Genomic DNA, 588 nt, shown 5'->3' with positions numbered 1-588 from the left:
TTTTTTTTTTTGCAATACATTATTGGCACTGAAAAGCCTCTTGTTAACCTAACCCTATTAGTGCATAAAAAAAATAAATAATAATAAATGTCTTCCTCAGTAGAGCTCCTAACAATGAAGATAACTATAACGATAACTACAGGCTTTTTAGAATCCACACCAATGCACACTAGTGCAGTTTTGCCGTCTGGCACTTTAAATGCTCAAGCTCATTAAAGTCTGGTGGATTCTGGTTGGCTGTCAATGTTTTTTATGGTAGGCTATATCAGCTTGAAAAAACTGTTCAGAAAGTGAACATCCTTGGCGTGAACAGGCCTTTCAATTTAACAGTTACCATTGTCATATTTATTGTTATATTTATCATTATTGGTGTGAATGGGCCTTTATGTACTGCGCACTTTATAGCCAGAGCACACTACGGCTGCATCCGAAAACTTTTAGGCAGCTGACTTGCTGCCTCGCTGCCTTATGAGGCAATGGCAGCGTTTGCAGCGTTTTTGCACGAAGGCACCTCATGAAACTTCGGACAGGATTCTGAGGCAGCTTAAGATCTACAACATCTACAACAAAATAGAACGAGTTTTGATT

General features: G+C 38.8%; 1 protein-coding gene across 1 annotated transcript in view; it reads left to right on the top strand.

Moving 5' to 3' along the window:
* Positions 1–588, top strand: part of LOC107727532 (gastrula zinc finger protein XlCGF57.1-like) — a 28,456-nt gene that overhangs the window by 1,505 nt on the left and 26,363 nt on the right. The gene's annotated exons all lie outside the window — the stretch shown is intronic.

The sequence above is a fragment of the Sinocyclocheilus rhinocerous genome, unplaced genomic scaffold, assembly GCF_001515625.1.
Source record: "Sinocyclocheilus rhinocerous isolate Xijiao unplaced genomic scaffold, SAMN03320098_v1.1 scaffold3357, whole genome shotgun sequence".
Classification (NCBI taxonomy): Eukaryota; Metazoa; Chordata; class Actinopteri; order Cypriniformes; family Cyprinidae; genus Sinocyclocheilus; species Sinocyclocheilus rhinocerous.
This window is presented reverse-complemented; position numbering and strand designations above follow the sequence as displayed.